This window comes from Rattus norvegicus, chromosome 1 (assembly GCF_036323735.1).
Source record: "Rattus norvegicus strain BN/NHsdMcwi chromosome 1, GRCr8, whole genome shotgun sequence".
Classification (NCBI taxonomy): Eukaryota; Metazoa; Chordata; class Mammalia; order Rodentia; family Muridae; genus Rattus; species Rattus norvegicus.
In genome coordinates this window covers 129,128,934-129,153,198 of record NC_086019.1, presented here as the reverse complement: position 1 = coordinate 129,153,198, position 24,265 = coordinate 129,128,934, and the positions used below count along the sequence as shown (strand labels likewise).

The following is a 24,265-nucleotide window of genomic DNA, read 5'->3' as shown; positions in this document are numbered from 1 at the left end:
CACAGAGCCCCATCTCTGTTAGTCACCGAGCTCTCAAACATCATCTCTTTTATTAACTTTATTTGGTTAATGTAGATAAAGCTCGGCTTGCCCGGCTTTTATACACGTACAGTGTTCTACATTGCTTGTCCTCCTCCTTCCCCTAGAGTATGCTACACCCCTTCTGCTTCACCTCGGATTCCACGTCAGAGGCAATGTGTGTTTGTCGTTTTCTTCCCTACCCCATCATTGTTAACTAAGGAAGCAATCATGGCCATGCTGTGTGGAATGAATTATATATAGAACTACCTTCTAATGCAAAGCCCTATGCAGATGTGCATCAAGTGTTTACCCTCTTCTGGCAGACACTGTGCAGACTGAGCATCTCAAGGGCCCAGCAGAGTAAAGGGTAAGGTGGGGCCTGGCTTGCTGAAAAGGGTACCTAGGAAGGGCCCTCACATAGGTACCCAGTGCCAGGATCCAATCCTCACAGCTTCCTCAAAGCACCGTGTAATAAAGCACCGTATAATAACTCTAGTCAACGTGGGTCAGGTAGCAACACGGCAAGCATCTTTGTATGATTAAGTAACTCCAGTTCTAGCAGAAGGGTTTGCCAAAACAAAGCAAAGCAAAATCCAAGTAGAACACAAGTTTCAGGGAGAAGTGGAGCAGGGAGGTGTGGGTGGGGGCAGACACATGAGCGCATAGAAGGGTCAGGTCTAACAGAAGGTCGACTCTAGTTCTTTTGTGGAAGACTATCAAATCAGGAAGTGTAGTGTGGAGAGAGGGGTGAAAAAGACAAAAAGACAAAATCCATAGGTCAGATACTATAGTCTACAAGGCCACAGTTCTACAGGATTTTTGTTTTCATTGTAAATTTCATTCTACATAAATATTTTGTGCTATTCTAGTTTATAGACTTGTATCAAGTATTATATCCCAATTCAAAGCCAACCAAAAAAAAAAAAAAAAAAAAAAAGATAAAATATACGCATGGCGTTGGCGTCTGAAGAGTTACTGACTGAGTCCCCTGAGAGCAAAGTGTAGGGAACAGCACACATCCCCGGCCTATCCCGGTCCAGCAGTCTAGAAGCACAGCACGAACTGGAGATGCATACCTCACTCTGTTTGCAAACACACACTTAGAAACTAATTTTGCCAGGGCACTCTCCTCACTCCGCACTCGGGAATTAAAAGTATATAAGGACATCTCTGCCTTGTCTTGTGTCTGTCACACTGCTTTACTGTGGCCCAAGGCAAAGAGACAGGCCATCTCCTCACCATTTGCACTACTTGCTCTGGATTTCTTCAACAACAGAACCGCGGGGCAGACCCCACACACCAGAGCAGAACAAATTATCTTGTAAGAAGCATCCTGTCCCCTCGAGCAATCCTTTCTTCTTCTACTTAAACCTAGGGAAATGTCAGGACCCAAAGACAGACTTTGGGTCCCTGAACTCCTTCATCCGTTCCTTCTCACCAGCATGGCCACACTAAGTCTCTCCTGCTTGTCTCTTTAATTGGCATACTGTCTTGTACCCACAGCTCAGTCATATCAAAAGGAGATGCAGAAATAGTCTAAGAGTTGGAGGAACAGGAAGCTTACTGCATTTCATAGACATGTCAGAAGTTCCACCCATGAAGTCTCATCATTGTGGTTGCGTAAGTAAGACCTACATAAGAACAGTGCCGGGCTGGAGAGATGGCTCAGTGGTTAAGAGCATCCGACTTCTCTTCCAGAGGTCCTGAGTTCAATTCCCAGCAACCACATGGTGGCTCACAACCATCTATAAAGAGATCCAATGCCCTCTTCTGGTGTATCTGAAGACAGCTACAGTGTACTTATATATATAATAAAAATGAATAAATTTAAAAAAAAAAAAGAAGAACAGTGCCAACAGACATGATGCCAGGCCAGGGGATATCGCACGAGGCTTCAGCCTACATGAGAACTACAAGCAACTAAAGAGTATAGAGAGGGAGAAATAGTCTTCCCCAGATAAAAGCCTCCAAATTGGTTATCCGATACCAAATGGTCAACCCTGAAATCACATGTGTACAAGTAACATTATACAGACTAAATAGTGTGTATTTTTATATTTAGTTTTATAAGAGAGGATTGTGGGAAGGGTTGGATGGAGGAAAGGAAAGGAGAGATGGCATAATTATATTTTAATTTCAAGTATATGAGTGTATGAGTGTGTGTGTGTGTGTGTGTGTGTGTGTGTGTGTGTGTGTATTAAGAAACAAAAAATGCAGGCAACCAACCAAGGCAAAAGGGCAACACACAAAAGAAAAGGGAAATTCAACAAACGCTTCTGGAACTGGACTTTCACATGCCCAAAACAATAGAAGTAGACACTCCTCACAAAAAGTGACCCAAAATGATCACAGACCTAAGACAGAAACACATAGAAGAAAATCTAGATATCTCAACAATGACTGCCTGGATAGAATTTCAAAGTCATGACTCTTAAAAGACAAAGAATCAATAAACTAGGTTTAATTAAAGTCAGAAACTTCTATCATAAAAAAACAGTAGCAGAGTCTAGTGATTTCTGTGGGCCAGCCTGGCCTACACAGAGAATTCCAGGCCAGCCAGGGCTACACAGAGAAATATCTGAAGACTTACTGGGTGAGTTACTGTCCAAGTCAAAACCCTCAGGGATCCTATTGCTGGACAAGAAAACCAACTCAAAAGTGGTCAATAAAACATACGACGGCACATGAAAACATGAAAAGGCCCCTGTGCCACTAGGAGACACAAATCAAAACAGAGAGATGGCCGAGTGTGGTAGGACATGCCTGCTATCTTGAGAATGGCTGCGTGTGCTAAACAGAAGGCGACTCTTGCACAATCATTCAACACAGCCTTCCTTTGGCTTCCAGGAAGACAACATTTGGAAATGACAGTTGGCTCTGTAACCATTCAGAGGTTTGTTGTGTTTTGTGTTTTAAAGGCCACTACCGTTTCCTTACCCTGACTGAAGTTAAACAACTGATACCATTCTATAACGGTACCCTAACAGGTAACATTTCTTGGGAACCATATCTAGCATTTGCCACCATGTGCTAATGACGCCCTGTGAGGTGTGTACCTACTGCCCGTGGGTGACATGAAGGGGTGATGTAACTATACGGCGTCCAGCCTTGAACACACTCACAGTTACTGCCTGGCTTGGTCAGTGCTGACCCTTGAAGTCAGAGCCAGACCTCCAGATCTGGGTCCACCTAGAGGGTAGGAGGTGATGGCCTACTTTCCGAGAGCTCATACAGTAACTCGTGACATCTCAGGTGGTGACTACACAGAAATGAAAGGGCAGCAGAGATGGGTGCAGTTCCCACCTGTGAGTCAGCAGAGAAGGCTCCAGCAGGCCGGACTTGGAGCAGAGGTCCCACGCAGTGAGAGGGAAGGAAGTGAAAGAAAGGACACTCATACCCCCATCTCTGCAAAACAGTACGTCCAGGAACAAAAACCAGTCAGGGCTCGCTCCAGACAGAGCAGACCCCATACCCAGGAACAAGCGACCACACAAAAGCACCCTGGCAGTGTCCTTGTTAGTCACTGTGAGGCTGCAGACCAGACACACACAGAGTTTATCAGCCTCAGCAATAAGATTTCAGTGAGGAATGCTACTTAAATTTTTTGAACAAAAGTTTATGAACTTCAAGGATCTCTAAGTTTGGGTTAGAGTTTAGGAAGGGTTGAAAAGCAACATATGTATATGGACGATGAACATTGCTGGCATAAACAGAGCCCGCTGTCCCTGCTCAGTAACTTTCCTAAGAAAACATTCTCTGGGCTGTGGAGCCCACACTAGAATCCCTCTGCTCTGTGTGTGGGCATGCCAGAGTCCCAGCAACAGAGTCCCTGGAAGAACAGACAATCATGACAAGTACAGCTCCTGCCGCCTGCCCCTCCTCATGTGCATCTGCAGTCACATGCCCACCCAGGCCCAAACCAGGGACTGTCCTGCATTTTGTCTAAATGGGAATAACTCAAAAACAGGGAGCCACCTGCCTTCTGTGTGCGCAACGGAGACTTCCATGGGGAAGTCATTACTAAAAGTATTATTTGGAAGCTTTGAATGAGAAAGAAAGCAAATGGGCAACTTATGTTTTACTAACAACCCGAGGACTGTGCCTAGTGCTTCTAACCAAGAGGAAGAAACTACCAAGCTCATTACAGTAAGCCCATCCCCCTCGCTCCGTTATGTATGCTGATCCTCTTTACCTTGCTCATTTGTACACACACATTTTAAGTGGGTACTCCACCTGAGAAACAGTTCAGAAACTTTTATATTTTTTAACTCTACTTCATTATCCAGTTTGAGTTTTTCCTTCCAGATTAATTACATGGCCAAAACAACTATCCAGCTACCCACTGTTGGCCTTACACCCTGCTTACACTTGGTACTACTGAGGTGAAGCTGTAACAAGCAAGCCCAGTGAGCCTGACGCCCCAGCCAGTGCTCCGGCACCTCACTGCAATGGAGGCACTGACTTCCTGGCTATCCCCACTTTTTAACCCCGCCTCTATCTCTACATCCAATGAGATCTCTAGTCTCCACTTTGTGTGCATGTGTGAGTGCGGTGGGAAGAGGAACACTGAAGGCCTGAGGGGGGAGGATAAAAAGGAGCACCTTAAAAGCCACCATTTTATTGCAATGCACTTCTGGAAGGGGCTCAAAGGGCAGAGACTCATAGATTTCTTCTGTCCCAAGGCTTGGTTCTGAACAGATTTCATAAGCTGTATCTTAAAAAGTGTCTTCTAAATTGTCTTCACAAAAACAAAATGGGTCTCCATAAGTGAGAGGTGGGTTTACAAACAAGATTTGTGTGTGTGTGTGTGTGTGTGTGTGTGTGTGTGTGTGTGTGTGTGTGTGTGTGTGAATATACCTGCATATGTTTGTACCCCACACGTATGCCTGGCACCAATGGCAGAAGACAGTACTAAATTTAAATGCAGAACCACATCTCCAGCCCTGGAATCACATATGATTCTTAGCATGCACGTGTAGGAAGTTACATCATATGATTCTTAGCATGCACATGTAAAAAGTTGCATCACCTACAATACTATTTTAAAACCCCTTAAGATCATTTCAGAGCTGGTGAGATGGCTCAGTGGGTAAAGGTGGTTGTTGTGAGTCTGAGCTCCAGAACACATGATGTAAGAGAGAACCGACTCCTGAAAATTGTCTTCTGATCTCCACATGTGTGGTATGACATGCACACAAAGGCAAGTACTAATACACATAAAGTAAATAAATAAATCTTTAAAATGTTTAATGAAAGTACTTAATGATATTAAAACAGGAAAACCAATTACACTACATAACCTATCACAGTGTTTAGTGATGACAGTCTATTTCTGACCACCTTAATTTCCCTAAACAAACAGTAACTCATGGGTAGTACTGACTAAATAAAATGATTCACTAAAACTACGAGTTATAAGAGCAGTGATAAGTCACGGAAGAGAGAAAGCATCAAGATTACTGGCAAAGAAGTAAACCATGCATCAGCCAAAGACCAGAGCCATTTCTCTCATGGAAAATGGTGGGCGAGGCAGGGTGACAGCAAAGAACTGGGTCCATTTTCATGGCATCTTGATGTCATTAGTCAGCATCAATTATGTATAGCTATAAAAAGTGGAGCTGAGAGTGGTGGCTCACATCTGTAATCACAACAGTTAGCATGCTTAGGCGTGCAATGCCATGTGCTTAAGCTAGCTTGGGTTACACACTGAGTTCTAGGCCAGTTTGGGCTCTAGAGACCTTGTTTCAAACAAACAGATAAGATAGATAGAGATGAGTAAGTAAAATAAAAAGTAGGTGCAGATACGAAGGAAGCATAAACTGTTCTAAAAAAATGGGCTACTCACGATCCCTGTGAGAATGACTTACAACTGAAGAAGGTGTAGTGGTTGGAATATACCCGGCCCATGGGAAGTGGCACTACTAGGATGTGTGACCTTGTTAGAGGAAGTGTGGCACTGTGGAGGTGGGGCTTGGAGGTACCCTAGCCTTAAGCTCTGCCCAGTGTGAAAGAGAGCCTCCTCCTGGCTTCCTTCAGATAAGGTATAAAACAAAACAAAAAAAACAAAACAAAACAAAACAAAACAAAACAACAACAACAACAACCCTCTTTGCATCTCTAGCACCAAGTCTGCCTGCTGATGTCATTTCTCCCACCATGACATTAATAGGCTGGGTCTCTGAAAATGTGATCCAGCTCCAATTAGATGTTTGCCTTTAAAGGAGTTGCCTTGGTCCTGGTGTCTGTTCACAGCAGGAAAACCTAAAACGGAAGGAAATGTATCGTTCGGAGCCTCCTCACGCTCATTTCCTCATGTCCCACTTGATGGTCAGGTATCAAGTAGTGCTACGTCCATGTAATATGGGGTAGATATAATAAAGGCCTTGGAAAAAGAAAAACAGGCCAAACTTACATAAATATATGGAAAGTGTCTTACTTAGGGTTTTACCACTGTGAACAGACACCATGACCAATGTAAGTTTTATAAAGGACAACATTTAATTGGGGCTGGCTTATAGGTTCAGAGGTTCAGTCCATTGTCATCAAGGCAGGAGCATGGCAGCATCCAGGCAGGCATGGTGCAGCAGGAGCTGAGAGTTCTATAGACATCTTCATCTAGAGGCTGCTAGTGGAAGACTGACTTCCAGGCGGCTAGGATTAGAGCCTTAAGCCTACACCCACAGTGACACACCTACTCCAACAGAGACACACCATCTGATAGTGACACTATTAATTAGAGGTAGAAAAGGACACCTAATAAAGATATTGAAGAAATTCAGAGAAGCATTAGGATATATCTTTAAAAACTTATATTCTATCAAGCTAGAAAAAAACTTTTTTTCAAAAAAGGAAGAATTTATAGACCTTAGAATAAGGCAGATGTAGGATGTTAGACCTCTCCAATGAACAATTTAAAACACTAAAGAAAGAAACTGAAGAAGACACTAGAAGATGGGAAGGCCTCCCATACTCACAAACTGAAAAAAATTACATTTTTTAAAAGATTTTTAAAAGCTGTATGTCTGTGTGCAGCACATGAGGGTAGGTGCCTATGAGGGTAAGCAATAGTCAATTCATGTTTACCAACAGAAACCAAGAAAACCTCGAGAGGCAAAAGCAAATATTAACTCCAGAAATACCAGAACTAACCAGAATTACTACTTAGAAATAACCACTATTTGTACTTTAAGATCCGATTAATGACAAAATAAGTGATCAAAACCACACCCCCAAGTGAGTAACAGTACTCTACGCCAAGATCCACGACAAGGAGCTGTCAACCAAACAAGGAGGCGGCGTGATCCAAACCTGAATGCATGCCTTAGCTTCTCTTCAAGTGTCCTTGTCAAGCTCAATGGGTGTACACAACCCTAGCAGCTAACAGTGAAGCACAGGTAACTTTCTGAGATGAAAACGAACAAAGCATGCTAGTTTTAATTATTTCCATCTTTGATTTATCTAAGTGCATTTTATATAAATACTCCTGAGCTAATTTTTATGTTGATGCTTCCCAAAGAAGTTGGCAAGTGGCAAGATCTAACTGCAGGACCCATTTAAATGTCGTCTTTGAGATCAGGGCAGTATGATTAATAATAAAGCAGTTCCAACCCTTCCAAATACAGGCTTCACCACAAGTGCATTCCCAAACTCTGTTACAAGGGAAAGCTGAAACCACAGAACAGAAATTTAAAGGGAGACGCCCTGTAAGGAACATCCCCATCTGGACTGATGTGCTAGCTTATAGTTGAAGAGTATTCCCAAGTTGTCACATCTGTTATTACAGTCAGAGTGACTTTCCAGAATTGAAAAACTTGTGTCAAATATTTAAGGATAACTCAAAAATCATGTCATTTATAGAACATCAAATTATAAATTTATGTTAAATCCTAACACACAAAACCAAAATTACATACAGAATATATTGATGACCAGTTTCCAACAGCCAACCTGGTGGAATGGAAACATTAGAAGTCTGTTCCTAAATTAAGACCTTTTTTTTTAAAACTCTCTCTCTTTTATTTTATTTTTTTAATTAGATATATTTCTTTACTTACATGTCAAATGTTATTCCCTTTCCCAGTTTCCTATCCACAAGCCCCCCCATCCCCTCCCTCTCCCCCATATGGGTATTCCCCCCATCCATCCCCTTACTGCCCCCCCCATATTCCCCTGCACTGGGGGTCCAACCCTGGCAAAGGGCTTTCCCTTCCACTGGTGCCCCAACAAGGCTATTCTCTGCTACCTATGCAGTTGGAGACCTGAGTCAGTCCATGTATAGTCTTTAGGTAGTGGTTTAATCCCTGGAAGCTCTGGTTGGCATTGTTGTTCTTATAGGGTTGCGAGCCCCCTCAGCTCTTTCAATCCTTCCTCTAATTCCCCCCAAGGGGGTCCTATTCTCAGTTCAGTGGTTTGCTGCTAGAATTGACCTCTGTATTGGACATGCTCTGGCTGTTGTCTCTCAGGAGAGATCTATATCCGGTCCCTTTCAGCATGCATTTTTTAGCTTCATCAATCTTATCTAGTTTTGGTGGCTGTATATATATGGGCCACATGTGGGCAAGGCTCTGAATGGACGTCCCTTCAGTCGCTGCTCTAAACTTTGCTTCCACATCCTTTTAAACTTGAAAGCCATTTAAACTGCACTGTTCAACTATATTAAGCACCTGACCTTGGTACACTGCCATAAACTGTGACATCCAAGTGATCTGCCTTTGCAACCTAGGGAACAAAACTCCAATCTACAAAAGAGAACACAGGCTGCTTAAAATACTTACAGACTGTGACCTCATGGTCTGTCCTCCAAGCCAGACTTCATGTTCAGTTAGGTGTGATCATATGCCCAACTCTTCACTCAGTGGAGTGAGTAGAAAGGACTCACCACTGGGTCTCCCACCTCTGAACCCCTAGGCCCTGTTCCTCTCCTGGGCCAGACAGCAACCATGGCATCCAACTCCAACAAGGGAACGAGGCAAAGAGAGCCAAGAACCCAGACCACACCCCCACATGCTAGGAAACAGCCTTGCCAACCTGAAATCCCTGAAGGTCTCAGCCTGAATTAAATATAGAAATTTCCCTATTTCTACTGCATTTCTTGGATGTCTGTTAGAGTGGTTTACCCCTTCCTTTGTAATGCCATATTAACAATTTACTTCTTAAGCAACACCAGAAAAACACCTCATAAAAACGCACAATTACAGTTATTTCACATATTTCTATAACTGGGAGTCAGCCCCATGTATCCTACTATTCACATTGTTCCCATTTTGGGAAGGTGGTGGAGCTCTGGGAAACCAAGAAGCTCAATAGAGACTGCGGGCAGGTAACTGCGGGCTCAGTTTCATGTGCACACGGAGCAGGGTCAGTCCACAGCCTGGGTCTCCCCGCGTTCCTGTGGCGCTTCCGGTGTCCATAGGCACTGAGGTATTTACCATCTGGCCCTCAGAGAAAGAGTCTACTGACCCAGTATCTAAAGCTTTTGGGACATACAGCCTTTGCCAAAGGCCACGAGGGCCTAAATGTGGTGTCCTCTGTAAGCACTTTGCCTTCTCTTCCGCAGCTGAGCTGCTCCTTGGCTCCTGGATGCCAAGCCATCATGCTAGACCAGTTCTGCCTCACTGATGCCAAGATATCTCATTTCATCTGAGATCTTACACTTCTGCCTTCCAGTCCTTCCTTGCTAACTCTAACAGAACACCTTCAGGGGAAAATGTAATCTCCTGTAAGAAAAGTTCCAGAGATGGTTAAGATTACCGAGCTAACAGCTATGATAACACATGTTGTATTATGTTACAACCAAAAAACCAAAACGTTGCTGGGCATGGTGGGGCACACCTATAGATAACTCCACCACTCGGGAGTCTGAGGCAGGAGACGATTGAGTTTAGAGCCCAGCTTCAGCCACAAAACAAACAAATAGGAAACTATAAAATTAAACACAGTGTACCACACAGTTTCTACTTGACTTTGTGGTATACATTCATTCTATTTTGGTTTTGTGAATAAAAGGCACTTCGAGAAAGTAAAAACTGACATAGCCCTAAAAACAGAAGCCTAAAGACCTTGAGGAACCAGGTATGTTCTCTGTATCCCTGCTTCCAACGAGGACTATGCTCCATCAACAACCGTATGGCCACATAACTAACTGCCTTAGAGGAGTGCTATTCTGATTAGGATACAGGAAAGTTACTGTTTCATACGACTCACTTCACACAGCGCTTTGCTGGTACCCACTGCATGCCTAACCTAGTGCACACATGGGTAACCATACCCCATGGCATGTAAGACGTTTTTTAATTCCAAGCTCTCGTGATACTCAGGCACTAATGGTCACGTAGGCAGCATAAGAGAAAAGGTAGTTATTACATGAAGTCAGTTCTTGAACCAGAATTATTTTTTATTTCATTTTTATAACAGAATAAAACAAGAAGTCTTTACAAAATGGTGTTGGCTATAAACAAGGTCACTAGGGCACCACTGCTTTTAAGAACAGGCAGACACTACACTGAATGAGAAGTGCTTCTTGAAATCTGTTTCTGTCCACGTCTCCCACCAGAACAGTCTCAGTTTGGGCCAAATAAAAAATATCTCCTGGGACTACAGTTCTGGGGAGGAAAGTAGAGTATGAACAAAATTGAGGGTTTGGGGAAATGGAATCTGTACAATGGAATCTGATAAGGACACCAGACTGCCCTGTGCCCCACTGTCCCCCTAGATCAGTGAGTGCCAACCATTTGTAAAGCAACTGGTCTTTCCTCCAAAGGCCTCTGCAGCGCACAAACAAGGCTCTGGGTGCTGACCTCCTCACCTCTCAACTCGGCTGCAGAGACTCCTTTGGTCCTCTCGGCCTCTTCTGAAACTAGCTGAGTATTCTTTTGATACAGAAGCCTAGAAAAATTTAATCCAAACCATGTAAACTCCTAGCAAAAACTCAGTTCTATAAAGAAAATAATGAAAGAGGAAGGTAGTGAGGTGTGGGGAAAGAGCATAGATACTTGCATGGACATGTCCTTATGTGACCCATGGAATAAAAGAGGAGTTATGAGGCTGGTAGGGAGACCGTCACCTGTTCCTCTGTGGCTCTCCAGTCCTCAGTTCGTGAAGGTGCTCTGTGGCAGGGAAAGTTACCTCAGCCCTGTGGAGAAGGTGAAGTGTGAGAGACCATGAGGGTGCATGAGCCATGCATGGCGATGCTCATTTGTAGTTAGCTACCCAAGGGCTAAAGCAGGAAGATCAGGTGAGCCTGGGAGTTCAGGGCCAGCCTAGACGGCATAGCAAACCCTTCCGCTCTGTTCCCCAAGAGGGTAACTAAGAACAGGTAGGAGGCTGGTGGGCAGCCCTCGAATATGTCCTCAGTGTCCTTGGTGGCTAATCTGACTACTTGATGGATAGACATAAGAGGCTCCTTTCCAGCAGGCCACTGAGGAGGAAGGGCAGAGCAGGCACAAGAGCTAAGTCTTAGCAAGGCTGTGCTGTAGCTGTGAGTCACTTGGGATGACAGGAGGCTGGCAGAACTGAGAGGAAGAATGAGAAGTGTCCCTGGAAGTTTTGGGAGCACTGGGTGAAGGAGCTTCCTCCGGCCCTGTTTTAACTTTCGCCTATGTAACCATAGAGAAGTCAGGAGAACTAGACACAAAAGAAAGAAAAGACTCGGTGTCACCTGAACTCCAAGCAGTTTGGGAAGTTGCTTCTATGTCCTACTACAAGAAGAATTTGGAGCAACATCAAGCCAGAGCAAGCCAGCCAGGGAAGGCCAACCCTGAGACTGCTGAACATACTCCAGCCTTCACTCTGAGCTCAACTGAACAACAGCTACCATGAGCTTCAGCAACCCCAGAGGGTACAGTGACATGTTTGCACTGCATGACATGCCAGGGAGGGAGGAAGCAGCAATGGGAATGGGTATGAGACAGTCCCAGGGTGACCACTGTCCTGGGGGGAGTGACACAAATCAAAGCTGACCACTGGCAGCTCACATTAGTGTAGAAAGGATAAAGGACCCAGTTTAGGGATTTTTAATTTTAAAAAAGTGGACCTAAAAATACTAGTTTATAGATACTTTTAATAAAGCAAGACCCTAGCTAAAAACCCACACAAAAAAGTTTGAATAATTTAAAATTCAGTATTATTTAAAATAACATTTAAAAGCACTATTAAAAGTCAAGACAGAAAAAAACATATTAATAAAATAAATTGTTTTAGGTAGCTTTAAAAACAAAATAAAAACCAGCTATAAAGGTATAATTTTGGGTAAATACACACCATTGTCTTTGGGCTTTAAAAAGTATAGGCTAGAATCCATGTTTTTTCATTTAAATTAATTTCTAAGCTAATATATAAAACAGTGTGTGTGTCATGGTGTTTTGATATATACATTGTACAATATAATCAGTTACAATGTTTACAATTAGGTTAAATGTATCTCCTCAAACACATCATGTTTATGGTAAGAATATTCAGCCTTTAAGATTCCGCATTCATTCTACTACTGAGTGTCACTGGTTTCTGGGATAAAACGACTAGCATTCTTCTCAGTCCTTCTTATTTATCACTATTAGGAAGTCCCTCAGCTGGACACTTATAAAAGCACTATTAACTCACAAGCTTGACGGCTGAAAGTCTAAAAGGCACACTATCTCTGGAGAGGGCCCCTAACTGCCCACTTCCTGGCAGAGGGTTGTACAACAGCAGGAGTAACCCTCTAAACCGGGAAGGAGGTCAGCTCAGGGATTTCCCAGCAAGCCTCTACCTCTCCAAGTTCCTTCCACCTCTCAGCAGTGCTGGCCCCATGGTTTTGATGTGTGACACACTAAACTTCAGCAAGCACTTGTTAAAAAGTTTAAAATATGACAAGATTTAACAACAGCTTCTGAAGTGAATGAAGGAGAACAGCCACAGATTGACTCTGCTCCCAACTGCTTTTAAGTAGAACGTGCTAGTTTCCAAAAGCCATAGCCCCTGAAACGGGGAGAAGGGGATAGTGAGCACCCAGACTGCATTCAACGTCCTGTTCCCAACCCTGGCAAGACACCTGCCGTCTCCCTGGGTCTCAAAGTATGTACGATTTACTAATCACAAAAGGGAAAAGTCACGTTACAGTGGAGAAACCCGGCAAGGGCTCCATTAACACTGCCACACGGACAGAACTGCAGTCATGTGCTCCTCCTGTAATGTTCTGAGAATAGAACATCACTCGACGTGGGGTAACAAAAATCCAAATTTAGGAGCAATCTGCAAATAAGTTTCCAGAACCTTTTGGGGGTGAGGGTAGGGACAGGTAGAAACAAATTCTTGCTGGCTAACGTGGAAACTTAGGGTTTCTTTGGAAAACTAGTTGTGTCAGGCCGTGTCTGCTGTCAGGTGAAAGAATGTTTTGTTAAAGCAAACAAGTGAAAGGATGAATGGTGTTAAAAAGGATCCAACAGATAGTGGGCAGCGCTGGCTGGTATTGGTACGCTTTACCATTCTTTATTGGTCACCGTTTGTCATGACTTCAGAGAAAGAAACGCACCAAGAACTTCTGGTGGTGTTCTGGCAGCTTCTTGTGGCTTCCACAGACGTGGGCCTTGGGCCAATGGACAGTGATGTCAGCTAATACAGACTCAAGTGGTGAGACAAGGCCTCTGTGAGGACATGTGATGTTTGCAGGGAGCATAAATAGGACTCAAAGGATACTGAGAGGGGGCCTTGCATAGCTAGCTTTGCAATGTATCACTGGTCTCTTCGTCTTTGCTAGTCTTCACTTCATCAAGGGGGGCAGTCAGAGAACTTCTGGAGTCCCTGATGCTACAGTCACTCCTGCTGCCTACTGCCAATTCCTACAGGTGGAAGGAGGCCTGGCTGTTTCTGCTGGTTTATGCTACAGCTGCAGGTTTCATGTTTGCTATCCTGACACTGCTGAACTGGACTAATGATGTTTGCAAGTACATCGAGTTGCCACTGCTGATTTGTGTGAACTGAACTGCTGAGATCCTGACAATACATTATGAATTTCCTTCAAAGCATTATTTCTAAACAGAACCACATCCCTCCATACCCTAGTAACCTCTCTTTTTTACAACCTCTGGTGGGTAGTGGGCTAGAAGGGAGGTTAAACATTTAAGAACACTTATTTTAAAACTAAGTTTTGAAAAATCAAAGCCTACACTGGTTAATCCAAGCTGGCCTGGAACTTGTGCCGTTTCTGCCTGAGACCTGTAGGTGCTAGAATTCTAGGTAAGCATGTACCACCACACCCTGCCTCGCCTATAATTTTTAATGTAAAGTCAGACAGCAAATATAAGGTCAAAATACTTAATGGAATCCTGGATTCTAACCCTGAAAATCCCTCAGTTTGTTTGTTTGCTATGAGATGTTATTGGGATAACTGATAAAGTATGAATACAGTCCAAGAATAAGATAATAAAGCAATGCTAATGTCCCAATTTTGTTACTGTACTCTGTTTGTATCACCGAGGTATTTAAGGACAAACCAAGAATTGTATCTGAAGTTGACATGAAGTTCACAAATAAAAGGCACAAAGCAAAAGCAAAAGCTAAGAGTCAGCCACTGAAGTACTCAGGAGAAGGGTGTAGAGGATTCATTCTTTATTAAACTTAAGTGACTGAAAATTTTAAAAATTTACAAAGAGTTGTGAAAAGTGACCCTCTGGACAGAGACAGAGAGGGAGACGGAAATGAGGAGACAAGATGGAACCTATAGGAGAGGAAGAGGAACCAGAACCATGTAGTCCTGAGAGCCATAACTCGAAGACAATTTTATTAGAAGAAAAAGCTCCTACAGTCGGGAATCTGTTGTAGTGGCTGTTCCTGGTTGTCAGCTTGACTGTATCTGGAATGAACTACAGTCCAGAATTGATCCTGATCTTGGTGCTGGGAGATACAAGTTTCTGACCTGGATCTTGGCATGGAGATCTTGAGGCACAGTAGCTATGAATCCCAGGAGACTAAGGCAAGGAGATCACTGACTCCAAGGTCATCTGGGACAAAGCAAGTCCCAGATCCATGTGCGGTGGTACACACCTTTAATATGGGACACACCTTCTGCTGGAGACCGACATAAGAGCACTGAAGAAGGAAGATTCTTTCTTTCTTTCTTTTTTTTTTTTTTTATTAGATATATTTCTTTACTTACATTTCAAATGTTATTCCCTTTCCCGGTTTCCTGTCCATAAGCCCCCATCCCCTTCCTCCTCCCTCATACGGGTGTTTCCCCCCATCCACCCTCCCTTACCACGCCCCCACATTCCCCTGCACTGGGGGTCCAACCTTGGCAGGACCAAGGGCTTCCCCTTCCACTGGTGCCCCAACAAGGCTATTCTCTGCTACATATGCATTTGGAGCCCTGGGTCAGTCCATGCATAGTCTTTCAGTTGTGGTTTAGTCCCTGGAAGCTCTGGTTGGTTGGCATTGTTGTTCTTATGGGGTTGAGGAAGATTCTTTCTTCTTTGTCTGTGTGCCTTGTGGGACTGAGCCACTGTTACATCCTTGGATTCCATTCACAGCTGCTGCTGACCATTGTTGGGGAGCTGGGACTACAGACTATAAGTCCTCAACTAATTCCCTTACTATATAGAGACTCCCATATGTTCTGACTCTAGAGAACCCTGACTAATACATCTGTAAATCTCTCCAACTGCCTCCCTCCTCCCATCTCAGGAAGAAAGTGAAGGAGGTGAGAAGTCATGCTAATTCAGCTAGCATGGAGATCAGACACTGAGGACAAGCAACCACGTGCTGGGGAGAGGGCTTTAGAAAGAGTTGTGCTTTTTGGCTCAGGCCAAAAACCTGTCAGACCCAGGCAAACTTCATGGTGAATTGTGACTTGGAGGGACTGCCTCTTCTTTTTTTTTCTTTTCTTTTTTCTCTCTTTCTTTTTTTGGACAGGCTCTTATTATTTTGCCCTGGCTGGTCTGAAACCCTTTTATGTAGATTAGGCTAGCTTTGAACCCTTGAATTCATAGATGTCTACCTGCCTCTGCCTCCCTAGAGTTTCACCACTGAGCCTGACTGGCCTGAACTTTTCTCCCTGGCTGGTTTTGAACTCCTCACCTTCCTGCCTCAGTCTCTGAGGTGCTAGGATTACAGTGTCAACACCATACTGCTTTTTTTTTTCCAATTAAACTTTTGTATTTTGAATTACATCTAAAAACAAAACAACAACAACAAAAAAAGTGGCCCTCTGGCTCAGGAGTCAAGAGCCCTGGCTGCTCTTGCACAAGACCCAGGACCATATCAGGCAGTTCACAGGCCTGAAACTCCAGACTCACGCATGTATGTGGTGCATACAAACTCACTCACTCACTCGGACAAAGGTGGAGACACACAGACACAGAGACACACACGTTACACACACTACCATTTGGAAGCATCACTGCAATTAGCTTTATGCAGTCTCACCTCCTTTATCAGCCAGCAGATAATGACCAGACTTCTTAAAGGTTCTTAAACTATGTCAAGAGATTTCCAGGAAGATAAAGCAGGACGTTTTTAGTCTATAATCTTTTTACTGCACTTACAGTTTTGAAGTTTTGTCTTTTGGATCTGTTTTCCTCTTCCCATTCTTCTAAAAATGGAATCAGCGTGGTAATATTTCAGTATGTGCTTTGAGGTTTCCTGAACAAAAACCATTACTATTTCTGTCCCTAATTCATCCTCTTGCTTGCCATTCTGTGGGTATGACATCAATTTATTATAACCAATAATTTACCGTGCCTGCTAGTCACCAAATTACCACTACATGCACTGGTGATTCAGAGGAAAAAAATTAGTGCATGCAAGTAAAGCCAGGATGGCCATTAGTGGTGTAAGGAAAAGCCTGGTCTTCATGTACTTCTCCTTCAATACAAACACGGTTACTGTCAATCTGCAAAGGTTGTGCAGAGCTTCCAGACGACACAGAGCAAACACAGGTTTTTATAGCTCCTTTTCAAAGACTCGGTACTCACACCTGGAGGGTGCTGAGATCAAACAGAACAAGCTCGGGTTTCTCCGCACGCTCTCAGCAGCATTTGGGGTTTAATACGACACGCGCACTTAACCTGGCTCTGAGTGCAGAACTTCCATTTTGGGGATGGTTTGTTTTTGACCCATCTCCTGTGTTCCTATTAAAGTATCCTTTTCTATTCTAAGTACCAATAGCTGGTCGCATTCACATAATGTTAGTACTGATAAGAAAGGTTTCACATCAAACCCGTGCCTAATCCATGTCCTTTCTCTTCCCCTGGTACAGGCTCTGAGAAGGGAGGGCTGGTTTCAGAAATGGAACTAAGGCCATACAAGCAGGGCTGGTTCCTGTTCTACAATGTCACTAGACAGGCAAGGAAAAACTGGACAGTTTTCAAATCATGCCTGAGAAATTCCTGACCACCAGAGCCAAGTCCCCATTCCTTCTTTCAGCAACAAGGATGCTACGGACCAGCCCTGCTCAAGGATATGGCCACTGAGCCTGCTTCCTGTGAAAATGGTTTGTAAAGAAGCATGGGGCTAGAACCCAAGCAGAAGCAGTGGCCCCATATGAATGAATCGGACTTCATCAGCTGTGAGGAAACATGCTCTTTCCTGGGTTTCATCCCACACAAAACTACCACTTACAGCAGAGAGCAGTGAGCAAATGTCCATGGTTTGGGGGCATAGCCTAAAGCCGTGTTCCAGGAAGGACGCAGCTTTTTCTTCCCAAATCTACTCCTATAAATACACATAAGTGTCAGTGTTTGCTGCTCACTGAGTGTGTAAATGAGTGATGCTCCCTGTAAACATGTCCTTCCCACGCCTACACTTCAGGTAGAATTTATAGCTTGGGCGTGTACATTTACTCACGCCATTGGAGAGACCTGGTTCCAAATCAAAATTTAACTTAAGAGAAACCAAACCACACCAAACAGAAAACAGCATGGAAATTGGAAAGCTCCTGAGAAGACATCTGAAACAAATCTGCACACTTCTCACAAAGATTCTATTCCCCACAATTTTTTACATTAATAGAACATTTACCATCAAAAAGAAAAAGAAAACTACGCACTGCCTAACACAGAACTACAAGGCTTTTCCTCCATGGCTAATCTGTGGAAATAAAGTCTAGCAAAGAGTTGTACCTTATGACCCCCACCCTCAAGGGCAGGACTAGTTATCTCTGAATGCTTTGCCACTTGGCCTACTCAAGCTCATTTTAATCACTGGTTGGAATTGCCAGAGGGGCGGTGTATGACACTGGCTGCCAACAATACTTGCACTTTTTATACAGTATTTCATTTCAGTGTTAGTGGAGCATCTTCTTAAAGCTCCCAACACCTTGATCATGTTCTCTGTACATGTACGTTTATCAAACATCAAGTGTTGTGGGGTTGGAGAGATGGCTCTACGGCTTAGAGCACTGACTGCTTTTGCAGAGGATCTGAGTTCAGTTCCTAGCACCCATGTCCTGCAGCTTACAACCTCCTGTAACTTCAGATCTAGAAGGTCCAATACCCTCTTCTAGCATCTGTGAGCACCTGTACTGATCTTCCAACACACATTTTTAAATAAATATTTAAAAAATAATTGTTCAATACATTAATCATAAAGGATAGCAAAATCTATTTAAAAAAAAAAAAGGCAAATGTCTAGCACGAGCACCAACTTAACTCTTAAAGATGTGTCCAAGCCTCTTTCAAGACCTCCCTGAGCCTTAGTCCTGAAGTAAAGAACCCTGAGCTGAGGTGCGAGGTTGTTAACAGGCTCAGGAGCCCAGGAGTGTGTAAGAGCCCCATGAAGAGGCTTCTGTAGGTACTGGGACTGGCAGTGGGTGACCTAGCAGAGCAGAGCCATCAGCACAGAAATGAGGGCCCAGGAAGCATGGTGGTAACGTGCAGGCAACAGGAGACTGTTCTCACACAGGATACAGTCAATGACTGTATCTTAGAATAACAGGTCCTTAACTGTTGAGGAAAGGAGTTCCAGATATGGAAAGAGATAATTAGAACCCTTATAGTTGAAATAAGTTTGGGGTAACAGCATGAATCAACAAACATGGATCTACTCAAATCTGTAAGAACTCGAATTTTCTCTGGTTCAGTCCATTAAACATGGCTGCAAAGAGCAGTACCTTAAAGCAGTGACTATGCCTAGCGCCCACACCTCAGTTTCTGTATGTTTTCCACTGTACGCGGAAACAAGGGTCTCGGTTGTAGGACTAGGGTACGAGAAATAATTTTGGAACAGGTTATTACAGAAGAAAGCAAGAAGCTGCTCGAGAAGGATAAAAGCCCATCTTAAAGACAGAGCTAGCAAGGAAGCACTACAAACCCGGCAGAATTTCAACAGGAAGACAGCAAAAGGAAGAATACATAAGCCAGTAAGCAAACAGGAACACAAGAATCCACAGGTACAAACCCAAGAGGACAGACAGGAACAGAACACCTTAACTTCTAACTAATACCAGGAGAAGGGATGGTTGGGTTACAGGCCACTCAGCCAACGCCACAGTTTTATCCATTCAGGAAGTACTGATGAGCACAGGGCCTGAAGGGGACAGGGTATTTACAGGGGCTGAGGAGATTGCCACAAAGATGCTCACTAATTTTCCACTAACTTACTTTCAGCTGAGTAACTCTACAGTGGGGAGTGTGGCCAGAACCACACACAGAGCTCAGGGCAGTGCTACTTCTGTAGTTTTTCCACTCACGTGGCCGTGTGGACCTACTCACAGGAAATAAGCCCAAACTAACTAATCCTTTAGTCTGTGATCTCTGAGAGTGTCAGTCATAAAAATCAGCCTGAGGACCTGTTTCAGATTGGACATGACATAAAAGACATAACAGTCAGGGCATTTAAAATTCCATTCATTTTAAGAAAATGAAGACTTATACACAGATTTTAAAAGTAGTAAAAATAAATAAAATAAAAAGTACCTATGTGTGTGCCACAAGGTCTTTTCTATTTTAAAGAAAAAGGGTTAAATATTGATGCTTATAAGACTAGAAATTATACAAACTTGTTTCATAGGGAAAAATTACTAAACCAAACCAACCAATACAAGGTGAGTTACTATGTAAGAGTAAGACATGGTTGAGTCACAGAGAGAAGGGGAAAGAGTGGTAAGAGAATGTGTATTTCCTGTGTTGAGTTTTCAGGGTAGGTCAGCCATATCTGAGACTGCTTCAACGGCCCACCGCTGACTGCAATACACATAGTAGTACTCACTAGTCACTGTGTGCAGTGTGGGGGCAAAAGGGTATAACAGCATCAACATTAAAACCAGTGTGTGTGCACACATACATACACACATACACACATACGGAGCACTAACTCTCAAAAACACCACCAACTTTAACCTTGGTACAAGATCTGACTACTATTTAAACTAGTTTGAGGTCAGCCAGTACCTTTTACAGGTCAGGATTTTTTCCTATTACTTGGACCCAGGAAGTGAGTGAGGCATTATGACACCCATAGTCACAGGATTTTACATCCAAAGTAAACCCGCAGCAGGAAACAGTAACTAAGGGTTCCACCATACCTTGAGGACCAACCTCTTAAGACTGCACCCACCAGTGATTAGAAAACCTGCCCTAGGGCTGGAGAGATGGCTCAGTGATTAAAAGCACTGACTGCTCTGCCAGAGGTCCTGAGTTCAAATCCTAGCAACCACATGAGATCTGATGACCTCTTCTAGTGTGTTGGAAGACAGTGTGTGTGTGTGTGTGTGTGTGTGTGTGTGTGTGTGTGTGTGTGTGTGTGTAAAATCCTGCCCTAAATTATTATTGTTGTGATAAAGAAACACAGAACGGAGTGTTAAGGGTGGGGACGGAGCTCCACTGCAGAGTGTACGCCTATTAAAGTGAGGGCCCGACAGGAAAATGGACAGCTGTATTTTCAGAGCAGACATAAAGAGCAATCTTCGACCCAGCTATATCCCCATCTGAAGTGTGTAATGTGTCACACAGTGTCTCTCAGAAGTGGAAGCATAATCACAACCTCACTTGGGGACAGTAACCATATCCAAAGACTTGCCAATCTTATACATGTCTGTTATTTGTTGAAGTTATTAGACAAAGCAGTCATCAAACTGTAGTCAAGTACCACACACAGATAATCTACAGGAAGAATCACTGTGGTTCCAGAGGCCTCAGTTCACAGTTTCTTACACAGAATATAGCAACAGGAGCTGAGGCAGAGGAAGGGTGTAAGGCTAAGCAGGAAGCATAGGAGAGGATTGTAGGGGCAGCGGCCTATGGAATGGCACTGTGTGCATTCAAAGCAGGCCCTTTCCCCCCCGTGACTTCCCATGAATCAGTCCTCCCCTGTGGACACGGGTGTGCTTTACTAGAGCTAGGAATGCCTCTATTTAGTCAGTTCATGGTCACTCAACTATCACAAAGAGCAATGACTGAAAACTGAAGTGGGTGTAGACATGAGAGATGCATATCAGATACAGTCTTTAAGTTTTGAAATTAAGTTTTAAGAAGAGGATGATAAAATGGACGATTTCAGCAGGCAACTAAAATTTTCACCTAAAATCGGAAATTATGAACTATACTAAGCTGGATGTGATGACACATGCCTATAGTACCAGAGCTTGGAAGATAAAGATGGGAAGACGAAAGGTGAGAGTAGCCCGGACTGCACCAAGAGCAAAACCAAAACTGGCTAGATAGTTTGGCAAGTAGACACCACTGCCAAGCCGACACCAGCCGAGTTCCATCCCTTAGACCACATGGTATAAGGGGATCACTGACTCCTACAAGTTCTTTGGTTTCCACACATGTATCATGGCACGTATACAAGTATGTACAAATGCACATGCATGTGTACACGTGCATAGACACACACACACACACACACACACACACACACACACACACACACACACACACCCACACCATTAAGGAGTGGAATACCAGAATTCTTCAAATTAGAGAACTAATTTGGTACAAGTACTTAGAGAAAAACAGCCATTTTTTATAAAATTACATACGCCTCCCCCTAACCTAGTAATTCTACTTCTAGGTATTTTCTCTTCATCTTATTTATAGAGGAAGTCCAGGAGTGGTAAGTTCATTTCCTGTGTGCCAGCCCATGTGACCAGGACTCACCACCTGCAATGCAGGCATTAAAAAGCCAGCACTGAAATGTGCCAGGCAGTCCTCAGGTGCATCATCCTCCTGCCTCCCAACTGCCAGCCTCAGCTTCACCATTATGCCATCATAACACACTTGTATGCCCTTTCACTGGGAGACAGTGATTAAGAAATGCAATCACACTTAAGTCCTTTATGTTTTCACCTGCCGTCTTAAAGAAAACAGTAAGTGATCTGCCAATCGAGTACATCCTCTGTCATGTGCCTGGTCACCTTGGCAATTAATTGAATGTTGTGTGTCAATACCTCGGAATACCAAGTTAGACTAAGTCACAGAGCTTAAAATCCTATGAGGCTTTCTGTCTAGTATACTATCAGTATGAGCCTACAGTGTTAGGAAGAGCACACATATTTGAAAGGCCGTATAAAAAGGAAACTGAAGGGTTAAGCACACAGAATTTTACAGGTATTAAATAATCCTTTCACCTGGCTGCCTTGGCACAGTATCTCCCTTAATCTAAAAGATCCTATTTTGAATTTGATATTCAAAGTTAATTTTGAATTATAGATTTACAGCATTCTTATTACATGCTCCTGACTTAAAGCCATTTGATTTTTCATGTCTTCATTACATTTATGTGATGTATGTGCAGCATGTGTGCGTGTATGTGTGCACACACAACAGTATGACTGTGTAAATCAGACAACTTTTGGGAATCAGTTCTGTACTTCTACCCTCAGGGTCCGAAAACTGAACTCAGGCCATCAGGGTTGGCAACGAGTGCTTCTGGCTTCTGAGTCATTTTGCTGGGCCCTGTTTCTTGATAAAGGGTCTCATACAGCTCAGGCTGGCCTCAAACTCACTGTGTAGGCAAGGAAGAGTGTGACTCCCATCACTCTAGCCTCCATGTTCGGACCTCTGGGTTTCAGGAACTCACTGTTGTGTCTGGCTATGTGTTGCTGGGGATGGAGACTTCTTCATCCATGCGAGCCGAGCCCTCTAAGTGAGCTACCCACTTTCCCTTGCACATGGCCACATTATATCTGATTATCACTGCATGCACAGCCTTTCACAGGGCTGAGTGGCAGTCCCCGTGTACATGGATGTGCCCCACCCACCACCCCTAGCTCCATCTGGACTCCTAAGACACAGCAGGGTGCACGCCTTTCCCCTGTGGGGCAAGCACAGGAGCCGTTCCACCCGTGATGTTCCGTGGCTGCCTAAATTACAAGAATGCTTTATACTTGCACTTTGTATTTTATGACAAAAAACTCTAAAAATACCCATTGTCTGCAAAGATGTCTTTCTGTACCACTTACATGCCGTCATGAAGCAGCATCTGGAGGCATAAAGGCGGTACTTGCTGAGGGGGACAGATTAAAGCAAGTGGGCGGATGCTCTACTCAAGGCTCATACTCGCCTGCCCTCCATTTAGCCAACTTCCCTTAACTGCTGAGCACTTCCCCAGGAAACCCCCATACTACCTGAGCCTGCTAGGTCCTCTTCAGCCTCTGTCCAGCCTGGGAGAAGCGCTCCCTCGTGTGCTCTTGGTTCTGGCTCTTTTGTCTCTACTGTTCACCCACCCAAGTGTGGTGCAGAGTAGGTACAAGAATTACTGACTGCTGATTTTTCAAAATAAGTGCATGAAACAACCCTCTGAAAAAGTTATGTATTTCTGTGACCATATGAATCACAGAAACAATCTGTCTCAGATAAATTTCATAACAGCAAGAACGTATACATTTCCTCGCCCCAGCATTCTGGCTAAATGTGCCACATCACACAGGCGGCATTAGTCATGATCCTATAGCAACAAATGAACGAACAAGCCACATGGTCTTCCAGACCTCCTCAGCTTGCTAACAACCATCTGAGTGTAAAACATGGAGCGCTATCATCTAAGCTGTTTGGACCTGTCTTTAAAATCCTTTACACATCCACTAGTGTGTTCTATTAAAATTCCACACGCCTTGGGCACATGAGCCACTATAAAAAGAATGGGGCCAGGGGGATTGAACCCAACTTCAAAAAACATCAGTTGAGGGTGGGGGATTTAGCTCAGTGGTAGAGCGCTTGCCTAGCAAGCGCAAGGCCCTGGGTTCGGTCCCCAGCTCCAAAAAAAAAAAAAAAAAAAAAAAAAAAAAAAAAAAAAAAATCAGTTGAATAATTTTCTGTATCTTCATTATACTCAG

General features: G+C 43.7%; 1 protein-coding gene across 2 annotated transcripts in view; it reads right to left on the bottom strand.

Moving 5' to 3' along the window:
* Window positions 1-24,265, bottom strand: part of Chsy1 (chondroitin sulfate synthase 1) — a 61,080-nt gene that overhangs the window by 7,969 nt on the left and 28,846 nt on the right. The window contains exon 1 of one of the 2 annotated variants that reach the window (XM_039105374.2): window positions 11,084-11,152. The exons of the other annotated variant lie outside the window; for it this stretch is intronic. The gene's annotated coding sequence lies outside the window, so the exon portion shown is untranslated. Of the gene's footprint in view, window positions 1-11,083; window positions 11,153-24,265 lie in introns of those variants that run through there. 2 annotated transcript variants of the gene reach the window in all.